At 37.9% G+C, this 18,420-nt stretch overlaps 1 protein-coding gene and 1 pseudogene across 6 annotated transcripts in view; both read right to left on the bottom strand.

Annotated features, from left to right (window-relative positions):
• The window catches only part of SCN8A (sodium voltage-gated channel alpha subunit 8), a 177,248-nt gene that overhangs the window by 148,805 nt on the left and 10,023 nt on the right, over window positions 1-18,420 (bottom strand). The window lies entirely within an intron of this gene.
• On the bottom strand, window positions 8,935-18,087 carry LOC132695355 (cytoplasmic dynein 2 light intermediate chain 1 pseudogene; annotated as a pseudogene).

The following is an 18,420-nucleotide window of genomic DNA, read 5'->3' as shown; positions in this document are numbered from 1 at the left end:
TAAGAATCCTCTTTATCCTCTAGAAGGAAAGTAACCCAAACTTTGGCACAGCTCCATAAAAGGATGCTAATTCCTGGCCTAGGTGCTTAGCTGGGCTACGAAGCTGCTAAAAACTTCTGACGTTCTACATACAGTATTAATGACATCAGCAGCCTAAGAGACTGGCTCTGCAGAAGAAAGATGCTTTGTAAGCATTAAGTCTCAACCTTGCAGAGTTAGTCTACACAGTGACAAGGACTCACTTCAGAACAAAGCTGGAAGGTTGCTTGACTCTGATAAATGTATAGCCCCAGGGAATAAATACAATTTAAAAATTATTCTAACAACTCACCAGTTTGGCCTTCACTCCTGTTCTACCAGTTCATTCACTTTCTCGTGTGCCATTCTCATTCCTCCCTGTAATCCTATCCAGGCATATCTTTCTTCTTTCCTTTCCCAAGCAAAACCTACTGTGACTTTAAGCTGAACATCAGGACCTCTCTCAAACCTTCTATCCAGTCTTTTTTATTAACTCCATTCCATGATGATCTCTCCCAGTCTGTATACCAACTCCTCAGTCCCCTTATATATATTCTGCTTTAGAATGAATCCCCAAAGGTTTTATTTAGATATGCAAAACATTCAACAAGTATCAATCAATCAACAAATATGTACTGAGTTCTTACGATGTACTCTTGGTTCTGCAGGAGATAGAAAATACGGATACTCTTTTGTTATGCTCCATGAAGTGCCAAGACTAACCCATTCAAAACCATCACTAAACTTAAAGCATGTATTTACTAAGTTACGGCTATAGATGTTAAATACTACACAAGTTCAGAAAATAAGTTCAAGATCTCTCCCCGTTCTCATTTCTTAGAGTGAAATGTCAGAAACAAACAAAAAGGGATATTTTCATTCATTCTCTCCATATTTTGAGGCTTTTTATGTATGAGACATTACAATATACACTACATTTGTTTTTTTGTTTGTTTTGTTTTTAATGTTTATTTATTTTTGAGACAGAAACAGAGGATGAACGGGGGAGGGTCAGAGAGAGAGGGAGACACAGAATCCAAAGCAGGCTCCAGGCACTGAGCTGTCAGCACAGAGCCCGACACGGGGCTCAAACCCACAAACTGCGAGATCATGACCTGAGCTGAAGTTGCATGCTTAACCCACCGAGCCACCCAGGCGCCCCACAGCCCACAGCTTCTAACTCTCTTCCCACAGCCCCTCCTCCCGCCTCCTTTAGCCACACATATGACTGTGCATCCTTGCCCATTACTGCTTTTGAGACACAGCAGTATAAAGTCAAGACAACTACCTAAACAAAGCTTTGCATTTTTATTCTTTTTTTTAATGGTAGGCTCCACACCCAACATGGAACTTGAACTCACAGCCCTGAAATCAAGGGTCACATCCTCTATTGACTGAGCCAGCTGAGCGCCCCCCAAAGTTTTGCATTTTTAAAATATCTGCTCCAGGAAAAAAAATCTGCTCTAGGTCCTTAAAAGAACCTATCATATGCCTTTTCTTATACTTTTCAAGAATGTAAAAACTCAAATCCATAATCTAAGTTCCTCTAAATCTAAATGTATGGTCTAGAAAACAACTGAAAAGTGGGGTGGGGGGGGGTAAGAGGGAAATAGAAACAACAAAATGAGAATATGTATTTTGGTATTAAATATTAACATTTATAAGGGAGAGAAACCTACTCTATTTGGTTATGCACTTTCCATCTATTATATTAAACCCTGTATCTTCAGAGACTAGCAAGTGCCTGGCACATGGTAGATGTCCAATAATGCGTAGTGAATGAATGAATCTGTTTTCCCTGATATCATGAGTTCCTTGAGGGCAAAGACCTCATCTCACACATTTACATACCCCTGTTTCAAAGTAGGCAGTCAGTACCGCACTGAATTAAAGTATTCAGCTGGAAAGCACAGAGAGCTCCATGTAGGAAGGTTGTGTTGGTATTCTGTGTTTTCTTAGATTCTGTATTTGTCTACTTGTTATCCATTAATCACAGGGCCAAACTAACAACCAGAATTGTTTCTACCTCCCTGCCATCCAGAGTCCATACTCTGAGCTACATCCTTTATCAACTCACACACCAAGCCAGTATTCTCCTTGCCCTAAATCAACTCAGGTCCAGGTACCAGACAATGAGGAATGGCCCTTCTATCCCCAAGCCCATCAGAATTATTCAAACTAGCTAATCCAATGTCGCTTCCCCTGCTCTGCCTTGCCTTTCCCATAAAAAACACAATAAAGGCTCTGGGCCATGCTTTCTCATCACTCTCTCCTCCTGACCAAACCTGGTGCTTCCCCCGCAGCCCTGTGTGGTGTGGCATCCCTCTACTTAGGAAGTGTTAATAAATTCTTCCTTTAATGGCATTTACCTCTCCGTGTTGTCAATCACCTTTATAGATTAAGACCCAGACACAAATCAGTTGGATACTGTCATTATCATCACCACCAGACACAAAGAACTAGAACCCAGGCTAATCCTAAATGCTGCCTTACGCCACTGCTTATAAAAACCTACCCTCCCTAGAAGATGGCAAACTCCTTTGAAGGCTTAAACAAGATCTTCTCTTGTATCACCTATTCACCAAATTTAATGCTATGTACAGAGCAGCCACTTGATAAGCTGAGTGTTACAGATATCTGAGTGAACCTATGCTTAACTGCTTAACACACACACACACACACACACACACACACAAATACACATGCACAGATGAATCAATTCAGGAATAATTATAAATACTATACATACATGGGTTGGTTATACAACATGTGTATTTCCTAGCTCTATCCTCTGAGAGGACCTACTAGTGATACACACACCCTATCAGATCTCGCTTTCTCCAGTGAAAAGAACCAGCCCTCCTTTCTAAGATGCCGATTCTAGAGTAAGGACAGGGAAACTATAAGATGGGCCCGGAATCTCTTCTAGTTCCAGAAAGTAAGGAAGTGCTCAAGTAACAGAAGAATGAGGGCGTGTCAAAGGGACAGAAGCCAATCTGGAACAGACCCCAGTGGCCAAAACCGGACCAATTTGAGCAACCAAATACACAGCATGATTATAACCCAAAACATATACTAAATACGTGAGTCCGTGCTGATATAAATTAATGACAGTAAAAAACAGGGGAAAAGGAATAAATCTTCCTTTACAGAAGGATTCCAAATAATGTATGTAGATACTACCTTCTCCAGGAAGTGGAGCTTAATTCTCATCCCTCCTCCCCCCAAGTGCGGGCTGGACTTAGTGACTAATTTCCAAGGAATACAGTATGGAAAAACAGTCACTTTATAGTGGGAAAACCTGGCAAACATTACCTTAACCAAATGACTATGGTTACCATCACCAGTGGTAAGTCATGCTAATACCATATACTGCCGATAGGATGTGATAAAGAGGACACTTCACCTTTACACTTCACCTTTACAGTATTCTTCAAAACCCATAACCTTAAGTCTAATCCTAAAACTCCAGACAAACCCAAACTGAGGGATAAAATAGCTCACCAGTTACTCCTCAAAACTGCCAATGTCATACTAAACAAGGGAAGTCTGAGAAACTGAGGGAACCAGAGACTAAGAAGACATAATGACTGAATACAATGTGATATGTTGGACTAGATCTTGCAAGAGAAAAAGGACGTTAATATAAAAACTGGTGAAATCCGGGGGCACTTGGGTGGCTCAGTTGGTTAAGCGCCTGACTCTTGATTTTGGTTCAGGTTATGATCTCACAGTTCATGAGACTGAGCCCTGCATTGGGCTCTGCGCTGACAGAGCACAGCCTGCTTGGGAGACTCTCTGCCTCTCCCCCACTTAGCGGTGCTTTTTCTCTCTCTCTCAAAATAAGTAATCATTTTTTTAAAAAAATTAAAAAATAAAAACTGTTAAAATCCAAAGAAAGTCCAGAATTTCACAATGATGCACCACTCTTGGTTTCTTAGTTTTTTGATAATTATACCATGGTAATGTAAGGTGTTAACATTAGGGGAAACTGAGTAAGGCATATACAGAACTTTCTGTATTTGCAACTTTTTTGTGAATCTAAAATTATTCCAAAATAAAAAGTTGATTTTTTAATAATATAATGCTGGTTTAAGGTCAAACTAGTGTGAAAACTAATTAATATTTTATCTGCAAAATTTCTGTGTGACAAAAGTATAGGATCACGGTATTAGGCACATCTGTTACAGAGAGGGAATAAAGTGCACTTGACTTACTATCTGTTGTAAACTAAATTTGTTGTAATAATACTTCTGTTGATGAAGATAATGCATTCCCCTGGCACATTTCTGGTCAGATGCTTCTTTACCAGAGGTAGAATCCATAAAATACAGAACTACATGCTCTTTCTTTGATGAGGACTTCTTCCTTCCTTTCCATGCCTTCAGATGAGATTAACTGGGCTTCTCAGGCCTACATAGCAGAACTCTGGCCTCTCTTGGGACTCTCACCTTGTCTGGTCTGGACACTGGCCAACCTTTAAAATGCCAAGGGCCATGGCTAAGACTCTGTCCCTTCCTTCTTACTTGCGATTGGCTCTGACATAGAACGAAAGAGATCTGAACCACTCCAGTATCTCCACTTCCAGATTAAATTATTCCAGAAGCAACACTGTGTATATGAACTGATTAACAGCAATGTCCCAGTCTATAGCCAAATAACTGCACAGGCTCTTCATAAGATATCAGCCCTGGTGAGTAACACCTGACACTCATACTATTACCATCAGTGTTTTGAGAATTCACCATCTAAAAGAGGTCATCAATACAATGCACTTTGTATTCCTGAATGAAAATCAGCACTACATGTTTAAGGTAATGATGTAAAATTCTAAGAATTCAGGGCACCTGGGTGGCTCAGTCAGTTAAGCAATCAGCTCTTGGTTTCAGCTCAGGTCATGATCTCACAGTTTGTGGGTTCAAGCCCCTGAGTCAGGCTCCATGCTAAAAGCACAGAGCTTGCCTGGAGTTCTCCCTCTCTCTCTCTCTCTCTCTCTCTCTCTCTCTGCCCCTCCCCTGTGCATGCAGGAGCTCTCTCTCTGTCTCAAAATAAATAAATAAACTTTAAAAAAAAGAAAGAAAAAAGATACATTAGTAAATAAAATAAAATTCTAAGAATTAATTGGCTGCCCTCTGGGAAAGATGTATACTGGCTCTGATCTCTAATCCAAATTCAGAAAATAGCATTCAAAAGGGAATTTCTAGACCCAAAGACATATGATAAGTTTATAGTTGGCAAGGGCCACACTTGCTTAACTTGCTTTATATGCTAAACAGAGGTCACAGAACTTTATGAAGATAAAAAGTAAAAGATACAGCATTTAAGCAATAAAAAGTTTCTTGACAGTCTTTCCTCTGTCACATTACTCTATGAAACCACAATGTCAGATAAGACCAAGGATATCGTGTGTGAGTCCTTTCTTAGTATCTTCCAGTAAGCCTGCTAGTCATTATAAGAACCATCGACTTTTCCTTCCCAGTCTGCCCCATAGTGGTGTCTGATCATACAGAGTGGGTTTTTTGTTTTTTGTCTTTTTTTTTTATTTGACTGATATGGAACAGATTCAGAAGGCAAATCAAACACAAAATTCCAACAATATTTTATGTAATAATTGCTTTACTGTATTAAAGTGCACGGTCTCCCAAGATAACTGTTTTTGTTTTGTATTTTCTACTGCATTGTATTTCTTCAAATAATGAATACATGCTCATCCTTATTTCTCAGATAATATGGGGTTAAATACCTAAAAAATTAAAATCAGGTGACTATTTGAAGAGCCACCCAAACCAGTTTTATTGCTTAATAATTTACCCAAGTAGGGTCCCCACTTGGAAAGAACACACCATTCATTCCCTTTAAAAAGTCTTTTTTTTCATATTAATGTTCTAGCTAATTTTATTATTTACTAAAATTAATTGAAGCAGATACTAACACAATTAAAGCTAAGTAAACATGAAAAATTTTAAGTATCTCATTGATCTGATTTTTAGTCTTACATACAAAGTCACAAAGACTGTTATTAGGAAAATGCTACACCTGAAACCCTTGTTTTCAAACCAACACCATAAACCATTAAAAAAACAAACCCTGGGAGGCGTGCCTGGGTGGCTCAGTCGGTTGAACGTCCAATTCTTGGTTTCAGTTCAGGTTGTGATCCCAGGGTTGTAGGATCAAGCCTCACACTGGGCTCAGAACTGATCATGGAGCCTGCTTAAGATTCTCTTCTCTCCCTCTGCCCCTCTCCCCTGTTCACATGCACACACTCCCTCTAAACAAACAAACAAACAAACCCTAACTGATGACACTTTGGTCCCCATGATATTAACTGTGTCTCCAAGACCGCTTCTTGCATAAAACTATCACATCACATAGGCTGATCTAGAGATCAGAAAAAAATGATCATTGTATTTGTATGGTTTCTGTTCCCCCCTAAATATAGTAAATGACAGCAGCCTGCTCCATGGACATAGATAGGCATGGTTGTGCAGGTGGAAATACATGGTGGACAAAATGTTCCTCAAAAGAAAAGCCTGAATTCAAACCAACATGCGAGGATTAGGAACTGACTAATCATGGGCCATCCAAGTCCTCTTGACTGTCATATTTACTTTTCCTTTTGGCTGTTTACCAAATAGTCATCTTACACTATTTTCTCTACAGCTTGTTGGCACATCTCTTAATAGAAATAGAAGGAGGAAATAAGGTAAATGCCAACTAATCTGCTTTCTTTCGCTCCCCACACGATTTTGGTAAATTACCTGGCAGAACCAGAGTTAGATGTTAACCAGAATTAGAAAACTTAAAGTTAAGATTATATGAAGGTTTCTATTACCTATTCTAATATGCCTCTACTCACCAAAGCTTAAAAAGTTGATGGGTTATTTGCAGTAGCATGAAACAAGACACCAACATGCTATTAAAAATTTGGCAATTTTAAATGGACATACATACTCTTTACTCCTAGGTACCGGTTCACATATGTAAAATGTGTGTACAAGGATATACAATGAAACTTTCCTATAATAACCAAAGGACTGAAATCAATAGAGTATTTATTTACTAAATAAATGTACATTTATGGATGCAATAACACCCACTAATAAATGACTTAGTGATAAATCATATTATATTCACTCAACAGTATTCTTCACTACTGCTAAAAATAATGAGGCCTCCTACAGACAGTGCTGGAAAGGTCTCCAGGACATATCAAGTGAGAAAGCTAGGCATGGAGCAGTGTGTACAGAACATTTGTTAATATATGCACACTTATTCCCACTTTATGTTTGGTAATGTGTGGAATATCTCTGCAAGGATACAAAAGAAACTGGTCACTGGGTGTCTCCAGGGAAAGGAAATGGTGGCTAGAGTAAGTGAAGGAAACTTACCTCTCTCTCTTTGTTCCCCTGCAAATACATTATCTACTCAAAAATTTTTTTATTTTAAAATTAAAAAGATGGGGGAGAGAGCATACCACCCCCAAAATGCTGCAGTCTTACCCTGAGGCACCTCCTCCACCAGGGACCGTGAAGCCTGTTCACCGGGTCATTTGACCTTTTGGGACTGATAACCCTCCTTGAAACCACCACCTTTCTCACCTCATCTCAGCATGTGTTTAATAAATAAGCCAAATTTCTGGTTCCAGTTAAGATGGAATAAAAGTCCATTCCACCCTCTCTCTCCCACTGAACTCAACTAAAATCCCTAGATACAGCTACTCCATGCTTTGTCAGAGGATTTAAAAGTCACTGATCGCCAGAAGGCTGGGAAAAGAAACCAAAACTCAAAGTATCATGAAATCAACAGAGAGTTTTCCTTTTTTCTTCTTCTGGGACTTCCTGGACTGAACTCAAAGGCAGCCCAAACCCAGAACTGTACACCAGGTGCAGACAGAAAGAGCTCCAAGACCTCCGTTTTTGGTGCAAAACAAAACAAAAAACAAAAACAAAAACAGGAAAGGGAGCCCCTAAAGGTCAAAAGAAATAGAGGAAATCCCGATTTTGTTCCTCTCTTTTGTTTGCTCCTGCTTTACCCTAAACAAATAGGCAGTGATGGCAATGACAACAGCAGAATAGGAAAAGCTTTTCTCTGACCAGAGAAACTGCAATCCCAAGAGCAAAGAGGGTATCTCCATTCTCTTGTTTTCTTTCTCTACCCCCTTGGTTCTCAAGGAAATGTAGTTCCAGGAAGTTCAAAGCAGAGCAGAAAGCTAAAGTTTCAGCTTTTTAGTGAGAGGAGCAAAAAGGAGAATGCTTTGGGTCTTGAAAGTTTGAGAGAACAGGAAGAGGAGGGAGCTCAATAAGGCTGGATGTGAACTCCAGGGCTCATCCCTAAGCTGCACATGGCATGTATCTGACCCTAAACACATACCAAAGGCTTTGACAACTCATCTATTAATAAATGGTATACGACTGCCCAGGTCTGAGAATGGCCACTGACTGGTACCCACATGGAACAGACACAAATAGCACTGCAAATACTTTGAAAATTGGACAGATACTGAACACCAGCCCATAGAAGACAGGTAAGTACTTATAGCCTGAACCTAACAAGACTGGTGGACTGCTGAAACAAGCAAACAGAAACATTCTCTATAAAATTTACACAAGACTCAAAGTCTCACAACATAATATTCAAAATATCCAAGATACAAATCCAAACTGATATAAAAAAATCTGAACATCTCACACAAGGGAGAAGACAATGAACAGACACCAACCGCAACATATAAAATTATCAAAGACTTTAAAGCAGCTATTATAATCATACACCAGGAAATAAAGGCAAACACTCTTTAAGTAAATGGAAACATAATCTCAACGAAGGAATAGAACATACACACACACACACAGGAACCAAATTGGGGGGAAAAAGTTTTTTTGTTTGTTTTACAGTTTTGTTTTCACTGAGGTTTTATTAAATTGCTATAATTTTCCAGTGAACAAGGTCATCTACATCAATTGAATTTCCAATCACACATAAGAATCTAAGGAAGTTGTTTGTGATGTTATTATCTTTAACTATTTATGGAACTAAGAATTCCGGGAATAATTCCACCAGCAACTCACTGGATGGTCCTTCTGCATATTACTCCATATTTTCTGTCTCATTTCAGAAGCTGCTTTAGAATTTGTCTTCCCTGGTTTCATTATCACTTTATCTACGTGGCTTTTTGTGGCTTGCAACACATTTTCTGTGGTGGGCCAAAGGTCATTAGGTTTTGAAAGATCCAAAACAAGAACAATAGAAAACGTCCATAAAGTATCACTTGTGATGAGTATGCTGATTAAGTCCTATAAGGAGGTTCCTCCACCTAGTTTCCAAAAGTGAGCAATATCTTTTGGTATATTATTCCCTTTTACTTTTCTTCCATATGTATATTCCAAAGCTAAGGTTGGTTTTAGTGGCTCATCCCTGTCAAGCCACCTCAGAATAATAGTAGCCTTTCCCTGGGTATCGTGGCTTGACCACCCTAGTGTTGTGGGCTCAGCATTGGGACCAGCCTAAAATCAGGAGACCCATGAGCTCCAAGGTGGGCCGAATTTTCAGGAAAAAATTATTTATTTTGAGAGAGAGAGAGAGAGAGAGAGAGAGCAAGTGCACATGAGCAGGGTAGGGGCAGAGAGAGAGAAAGAGAGAGAATCCCAAGCAGGCTCCATGCCATCAGCATGGAGCCCAACATGGGGCTTGATCTCACAAACTATGAGATCATGACCTGAGCTGAAATCGAGAGTTGAACACTAAACCAATTGAGCCATCCAGGTACCCCCAAATAGAACATTTTAAATTAGAAAATACAATAACAGAAATTTTAAAATCTGCTGGGTGGGATCAAAAGTGGAATTAAGATGACAGAAGAGTCAGTGAACTTGAAGATGGAACCAACAAAAATTATCCAAGCTGAACAATACAGAAGACCTAACACTTAATCATCAAAGGCCCATAGGGAAAGGAGAAAGAGTGTGGTCCAGGAAAAATATTTGAAGAAATAATAGCCAAAAACTTCCCAAAGTTGGTAAAAGACATAAACTACATTCAAGAAACTCAGTGCATGGCAAACAGGATAAACTTAAAGACATTCTTGCCCAGTGAAAACTAAAACAAAGAAAAAAAATCTTGGAAATAATCATAAAAATTATGCATTACTTATACAGGAACAATAATGCGAATGATTCTGGATGTGTCATGGAGGACAGAAGGCAATGGAACAAGATTTTTAAGTGCTGGGAAAAAACAACTGTCAACCTAAAATTTTATATCCAGGGAAAATATCCTTCAAAAATGATGAAGGAATGAATTGTCACATGAAGAAAACCAACAGAAGACATTACCAGCACATCTGCCAAAAGAAAAGCTAAGGGGAATTCTTCAGGAAGGGAAATGATACTTAAGGAGAACTTAGAATTTCCGGAATACATTAAAACAGAAATGATAAATATCTGAGTAAATGTCATAGACATTTTTACTCCTCTTTAGTTCTTTAAAATATAAATGATGGTAAAAAGCAAAAATTAAACAATGTCTGATGGTGCTTTCAATGAATGTAGATGTAATGCATATGACAATTACAAACATAAAAGGAAGAGGGTAAAGAGGTAAATCTAATGGTGCTAAAGTTTCTACATTCCACTGTAAGTAGTTAATACCTACTCTAAGTAGAATGAATAAGTATGTATATTGTAATCCTCAGTCAAAACTAAAATAACTATACAAGATAGTAAAAAAAACTTAGTAAGTAAACTAAAATAGAGTACTAAAAAAAATATTCACATAATCCAAAAGAACAGAAGGGAAGTAAATACAAAACAGAAGAAACAAACAAAATAAATAATAAAATGGCAGACTTGAATCGAAAGCAATAATTATGTTAAATGCAAATGGTCTAAACACATCAATTAGAAGAGAGATTGTCAGGGGCACCTGGGTGGCTCAGTTGGTTAAGCGTCCAACTCTTGGTTTCGGCTCAGGTCATGATCTCACAGTTCATTAGTTTGAGTACCATGTCATGCTCTGCGCTGGCAGTGCAGAGCCTGCTTGGGATTCTCTCTCTCCCTCTCTCTCTGCCTCTCCCTCATGCTCTCTTTCTCTCTCAAAAAAAGAAAAAGGATGCTAAATGCAATATGAATTGGATTATGGGAACAGAAAAGGGACATTACTAGAAAATCTGGTGAAATCCAAATAAAATCCTGAGGTTACTTAATAGAGTACTAATACTTATGCTAATTTCTCAGTTTTGATAAATGTACTAAGGCTATATAAGAGGTTAATATTAGGGAAAGCTAAGTGAAGGGCACATAGGAACTCTGTACTACTTTTGAAACTCTTTTAATAATTTGAAATTATTTCAAAATTTAAAAATGTTTAAGAGAGGAAAATATATACATGAAAATATGATCAACAGGAATCTGGAGTGGCTATATTAATATCAGACAAAGTGGACTTCAAAGCAAGGAAAATCACCAGGAATGAAAGAACATGAAATAATGATAAAAGGGTCAATTCACCAAATGTATATACACCCAACAAAAGAGACTCAAAATATATGAAACAAAACTTGACAGAACTAAGGGAAGAAATGGACAGATCTACAATTACAGTTGGAGATTTGAATCTTCCTTTCTCAGTAATCAACCAGACAACTAAATAAAAACCAATCAAGGATATCAAAACATAAAGTTGTATACCTTAAATATACACAATTCCTATTAGTCAATTATACTTCAAAAAATTAAAAAAAATAAAAAGGTAGAATATAATGTTTCAATTAAATAATCAAATCACCATTTTAGAAAAAGAGAGAGAGGAGAAAAAAATTAAGGATACAGAAGAAATGAACAGCACCATCAATCAATTGATATAATTGACATGTATAGAACATTCCACCAAACAACAGCAGAATATACATTCTTTTCAAGTGCACATGGAACATTCACCAAGATAGACCATATCTTGGCTGGTAAAAAAATCTCAACAATTGTAAAAGTACTGAAATCATACAAAGTATGTTCTTTGACAATAATGGAATTAAACTAGAAATCAATGAATGAAAGACTCTGGACTACCTCACATCAACACATTTCCAAATAATTAACTGCTCAAAAAGGAAGTCTCAAGGGAAATAAAATTTCAACATACCAAAATTTGTAAAATATAGTCACAGCAGTGTTTACAGGGAAGTTAGGGAAATTTAGAGTATTAAAAACTTCTATTAGGAAATTAAGCCTCAAACAATCTAAACTTCCATCTTAAAAAAAAAAACACAAAAAACAGAAGAGGGGTGGCCAGGTGGCTCAGTCGGTTAAGTGTCCGACTTTTGATTTTTGGCTCAGGTCTTGATCTCATGTGAGATCAAGCCCCGAGCTGGGCTCTGCATTGGGCATGGAGCTTGCTTGGGATTCTCTCTCTCCCTCTCTCTGCCACACCTCCCCTTGCACTCTCTCTTTCTCAAAACAAAAACAAAAAACAAAACAAAAAAACTTATAAACAAACACAGAAGAGTAAATTAAAGCATACAGAAGGAAGAAAAGAAATATAAGAAAAACAATATAAACAGAAAACAATTTAAAGAAAAACAGTAGAGAAAAATCAATAAAATTAAAAGCTGGTTTTCTGGGGGCGCCTGGGTGGTTCAGTTGGTTAAGTGTCCGACTTCGGCTCAGGTCATGATCTCACAGATCATGAGTTCAAGCCCCTCAGCAGGCTCTGTGCTGACAGCTCAGAGCCTGGAGCCTACTTCAGATTCTGTGTCTCCCTCTGTCTCTGCCCCTCCTCAACTTGCACATGCTCATGAACACACTCTCTCTCTCTCTCAAAAATAAACATTTTTTTAAAAAGCTGGTCCTTTGAATAGGTGGATAAAATTGATAAGCCTCTACTCAAAGAAAAAAAGAAAAGAATGAATACACAAAATTATCAGTAACAGGAAGGAAAGAAGGAATATCACTATAGACCCCCACACATTAAAAGGATAACAAGGGGGGTGCCTGGGTGGCTCAGTCAGTTGTGCATCTGACTTTGGCACAGGTCATGATCTCGCGATTTGTGAGTTCGAGCCCTGCTTTGGGCTTTGTGTTGATAGCTGGGAGCCTGGAGCCTGCTCCGGATTCTGTGTCTCCCTCTCTCTCTGCCCCTCCCCCACTTGTGCTCTGTCTCTGTCTCTCAAAAATGAATAAATGTAAAAAAAAATTTTTGTTAAAGGGTAACAAGGGAACAGTACATGGAATGTACATTAATTTCACCGACTTATATGAAATGAAACAATTCTTTCAAAGTCACAAAGTATCAAAATTCACCCCAAAAGAAATATGCAACCTGAGTTGTCTTATATCTAATAAAGAAATCTAGGGGCGCCTGGGTGGCTCAGTCGGTTAAGCATCCGACTTCGGCTCAGGTCATGATCTCATGGTTCATGAGTTCAAGCCCCGCATTGGGCTCTGGGCTGACAGTTCACGGTCTGGGACCTGCTTCAGATTCTGTGTCTCCCTCTCTCTCTGCCCCTCTCCGCACGCTGTCTCTCTCTCAAGTAAATAAACATTAAAAAAATTAAAAAAAAAAAAAAAGAAATCTAATTTGTAGTTAAAACCTTTACACACAAAAAATCCTAGGCACAAATGCCTTCACTAGAGAATTCTACCAAATACTTAAGAGAAGGAATTCTACACATTCTATTCCAAAAAATATCAACAGAAACACTTTCTAACTTATTTTGCAAGACCAGCATTATCCTGATACCAAAAACTAGACAAAGACAGCACAAGAAAAAAACAAAACTACGGACTGATAATATCCTCATGAACACAGATGTAAAACTCAACAAATTAGCAAATCAACATTATAGAAGAGTACCTCATCACAACCAAGTGATGTTTACCCTAAGAATGCAAGGCTGGTTCAATATTAAAAATCAATCAGTGTAATCTATTACATTAACAGATTAAAGAAGAAAAAAAAAACCTATGATCATATCAATTGATACAGAAAAAACATTTGACAAAACTCAACATCCATTCCTGAAAAAACTCTCAGCAACTAGGAATAGAGGGGAACCAAGCCTTATAAAGAACACCTACAAAAACCAACAGCTACCATCATACTTAATGGTGAAAGACTAAATGCTTTTTCCCTAAGAACAGGAAGAAAGCATGAATATCTACTCTCACTACTCTCATTCAATATCCTACTGGAAGCCTGTAAAGTCTATAATAAGGGTGGAAGAGAGAAAGAAATAAAAAGCATATACATTAGAAAGGAAAAAATTAAGCTGTCACTATTCATAGATGACATAATTGTCTATATAAAAGTCCCCATAATCTATAAAAAGGCTTCTAGAACTATTAAGTGAGTTTAACAAGGTTGTAGAATACAGATTCAACATAAAAAATTCATCATATTTCTATACTCTAAGAATGAATTAGAAATTGAAGTCTAAAACAAAAACTTTAAAAATAGATCAAAAAAAAATACTTAAGAATAAATCTAACAAAATAATGTGTAAATCTGTATGCTCAAAACAATAAAATGCTGATTAATCAAAGCAACCTAAATAGATGAAGACATACATCATGTTCATTGATTGGAATATACGATATAGTTAAGGTATCAACTCTCAACTTATCTACAGATTTAATGCAGTTCTAATCAAAATGCAAGCAGGAGTTTTTGCAACATATAGACCAACTGATTTTAAAATTGATATGGAAAGATCAAAGAATTAGAATAGCCAAAGCAGGGGCGCCTGGGTGGCTCAGTCGGTTGAGCGTCCGACTTCGGCTCAGGTCATGATCTCGCAGCTCGTGAGTTCGAGCCCCACGTCGGGCTCTGTGTCGACAGCTCAGAGCCTGGAGCCTGTTTTGGATTCTGTGTCTCCCTCTCGCTCTGTCCCAACCCACTCGCATTCTGTCTCTGTCTCTCTCAAAAATAAATAAACATTTAAAAAAATTAAAAAAAAAAAAAGAATAGCCAAAGCAATTTTGAAAAAAAGAAGAAAGCTAGAAAGCTCACACCACACAATTGTCAGTCTTGCTACAAAGCTACAGTAGTCAGACAGTTGGTATCAGCAAAAGGGACAGACACATAAATCAATGGAACAGAATAGAGAGTCTAGAAAAAGACCCACACAAATATAGCCAATTGACTTTTGACAAGGGTGCAAAACAAATTCAATGGAAAAAGAATAGTCTTTCCAATAGCGGGAATAACCACACATCTATCTGCAAAAAGTAAATAAAAATGAACCTGGGTCTAAATTTCATACCTTATACAAAAATTAACTCATATGGATCATAGACCTAAATGAAAAATGGGAAACTATAAAACTTTTAGAAGAAAGCAAAGAACATCTTTGTGTCATATGTAAGAATTCTTATGTATGATCTCAAAAACACGATCCATAAAAGAAATAGACAAATTAGACTTAAAATTGAAAACTGTAGCTCTATAAAAGACACTGTTAAGAGAAGAAAAAGAAAAGCTACAAACTAGGAGAAAATATATCCAGGTAATTTATCCGATAAAAGACTTTCTATCCAGGATAGAAGTAATTGTTTTAAACTCAAAAAACACAGTAAGAAAATAAATAATCCAATTTGTTTAAATGTGCAAAAGATCTGAACAGATGCTTCACCAAAGACACCAAGTGCAAATGAGGACCTGGCGTAAATGAACTTTCATACATTGCTGGTGGGAATACAAAATGGTATAACCACTCTACAAAATATAGTTTCATAGTTTCTTATAAAGGTAAACACACACTCACTATATTACCTAGCAATCTCACTCTTAGAGATATCTTTGAGAAATATGAATTTGGGTTCAAAAACCTATACACGAATGTTTACAGCAGCACTATTCACAATTGCTTGGAATTGGACACATCTCAAATCAAACACCGGTCATCAAATGAGTGGATAAACAAACTGTCACATAACCTACAGTAGGCTACTACTTAGCAATGAAAAAGAATGAACTATTGATACACACAATATGGACAAATCTCCCAGGCACCATGTTAAGTGGAAGAAGCCAGTCTCAAAAGGCTATGTACTGTAGCAGGTAGGATTCCATTTACATGACATTCCAGAAAAGGCAAAACCCTAGGAATGGGGAACCAATCAGTGGCTGGTAAGGATTATGGGTTAAGGAGAGTGTGACTACAAAGGGACAGCAGTGGGGAGACTTTCTGAGGTGATGGAACTGTTCAGTAGGCTGAATGCGGAGGTGGTTACATATATGAATCCAGACATGTGTTAAAACTCACAGAACTATATACCAAATTTGTTTCAACTGTACTTCTTGTAAACTTTAAAAATAACAATAGAAGAAAAAAATAACTAAAGCTGTTAAAAATGTTAAAAGGAAAAAATTATATTTGCTATACATGAGCAAGAACCTCAAAAACTTTTCAAATACTAGTTTTTTTAAGTTTATTTATTTATTTTGAGAGAGCGAGCGAGCAAGGGAAAGGCAGAGAAAGAGAGAGAAAAAGAGAGAGAGAATCCCAAGCAGGCTCTGCACTGTCAGTGAGGAGCCCGGTGGAGGGCTTGAACCCACAGACCACGAGATGATGACGTGAGCCAAAATCAAGAGTTGGATGTTTAACTGACTAAGCCACCCTGGTGCCCCAATATTATTAGTTCTATGGGACTTATTCTTGTGAAGGAAACAGGACCCTATTCGGTGACAGTACCCTAATAGGAACACGTTTCCAAATAGGAAAAAGAACCCTGTTCATCCCAGGAGCACAGTGTACTAGTCCAAAGCCACAACTAGATCACAGGGGTTCTGGTACCTAAATTTTATACATGAAAACATCAGAGATACCCTCTTGCCCAAAATGTAGACTAGTGTCCATACTCTGACCTCTACAGATCCACAGTAGATTTTTATAATAACCACCAAAAGTCGGCAGTCAGTTCCCACAAATAAGAGTTCTTACTAGGTTCTGTGAGTAAACCATGGAAGGAAAAACAAACAAACAAACAAACAAACAAACAAATCTGGAAAGGCTGTGACAAGTCAACACCTATAAACAGAAGCAGTACCTAAAAGGAGCTGATGGGTCTGCAATCCTGGCTAGAAAAGTTGCACTGCTTTCTGGGGAGGATTTTTTTTTTCTTGAGATTTTGCAATGGATTGCACTGAGTGATAAATATATTGCTCTTAAAAAACAAACAAAAACCCTTTCTCTGAGCACTATCCTGAGCAAAGCTAGGGCTCCAGAGCAGAGTTCAAGCAGGCACAGAAGTCACACTCCCCCAGAGGACCGCTAGGCCTCACCAATGGAAAGCCGGAAGGCAGCCAGATAAGGAGTAGGAGGTGAAGTTGTGGCAGCTCCCACAACCCACAGGGGACAGTACAAACCGAAGACTTACTAATGGTCAGGAAGGAGCATGTGGCTAGGAACAAAACCTAGCAGCCCCCAAAGGTCAGGCTGGATGTAGTCTAATTAAAATGAAAGATGGAAAACACTCGGATCTAATTAATAACATGTCTTCGATATCCATACATAACACAAAATGTACTTATTTTCTTTGACCTATAAAACTTTCCAGCAATTTCTAATGCCAAGAGTCTATATTAAGATCTCAAAATGAAAGAAGTCTTACCCGTCTGCACTCATGGCTGAACTTTTCTTATGAGTGAGGGGGAAAAAAAAGCTTATAAGGCAAGTGAAATAGTCACATGGTTGTTTACTTTGCTTCCCACTACACTTAATCACTCGTTTTGTGCCTTTCTTGGGTCTTACATACCCCTCCACTTTCTTTTCTAGAGATGTGGAAGAACTATTACAAAAGTAAGTGAGATAAAATAAAAATCTGTAAATCTACCAACACATTACTTGCTCTACAACAGCTAGATTAATAAAACAGGTTGCCAGCATTCAGTGAAGAGGTCTTTATGGACTTTCCTCATCCCGGACTGGCTTTTGTTTAACTTAATCACTTGCTTTGAGCAGTCAAACCAGGAAACAGGTACTAACTTACACTGTGATTGCACAGAGAACCTCCTGATGGGATTACTTACTGTAAGGATGCTTTGCATCCCTAAAAAGAGGGCTAAATGTACTAACATCGTGTACATGAACTCTCTCTGCTCTACTGGTTCCACACAAACCATGGGGACTTCTGCCAACTGTCTGAGTGCAAACTGTGGCAAATGTTAATGGAATTTGCAAGAACTCAGTAATTGTAGTGGCGAGAAGGAAAATAATATTAACAAATTAAATGAAAATTTTTATTGCATTAAATTGCTTTCCTCTTACGTGTATGCCGTTATTTTCCATGCACATATTCTAATGTTCCAATCACCCTTTGTTTTTTTCTTATTCAAAGATCTTTGTTGAATACGAAAGGCTAGAACAGAACCTAAGCTTCCTGAGCACATCCTTTGCTCTGAAGTTGTATG

This window comes from Panthera onca, chromosome B4 (genome assembly GCF_046562875.1).
Source record: "Panthera onca isolate mPanOnc1 chromosome B4, mPanOnc1 haplotype 2, whole genome shotgun sequence".
In the NCBI taxonomy this organism is placed as follows: Eukaryota; Metazoa; Chordata; class Mammalia; order Carnivora; family Felidae; genus Panthera; species Panthera onca.
The sequence above is the reverse complement of the archived record's forward strand: the minus strand, read 5'-3'. Positions and strand labels throughout refer to the sequence as shown.